This window comes from Uloborus diversus, chromosome 6 (assembly GCF_026930045.1).
Source record: "Uloborus diversus isolate 005 chromosome 6, Udiv.v.3.1, whole genome shotgun sequence".
In the NCBI taxonomy this organism is placed as follows: domain Eukaryota; kingdom Metazoa; phylum Arthropoda; class Arachnida; order Araneae; family Uloboridae; genus Uloborus; species Uloborus diversus.
This window is the reverse complement of record NC_072736.1, coordinates 4,167,079-4,167,482: the sequence shown is the minus strand read 5'-3', so window position 1 is coordinate 4,167,482 and position 404 is coordinate 4,167,079.

Here is a 404-nt window from a genome sequence, read left to right as displayed (position 1 = left end):
AGAATTGCGAAACAAAAGATAGATAAGCAGTAATTATTTGGAAACTAGGTAAAAAATATTTCAAATAGCTTGCATGTGAGTCATGATTTTTTTTCATTTATTTATTTATTTATTTTTTGTTTTTTTTTATTGAACCACTGATTTTATATACATACGCACATACATACATACCTCACGAGAAAATTCGTTGTAATTAACTCGGGAATCGTCGTTATGGATATTTCGCGTGTCTATACGTTCCTAGGCACTTACCCACGTGTGGTCGAGTCGGAAAAAAAAACTCAATATTTATTCGGGGGTGAGAAAAATGAAAATTAAGGTCGATTTTTGAGTGAAAATTTTTTCGTGAATACAATACTTCCTTTTTTGTAAAAAGAAGTAAAAACGCAGTTTTGATATAGCTT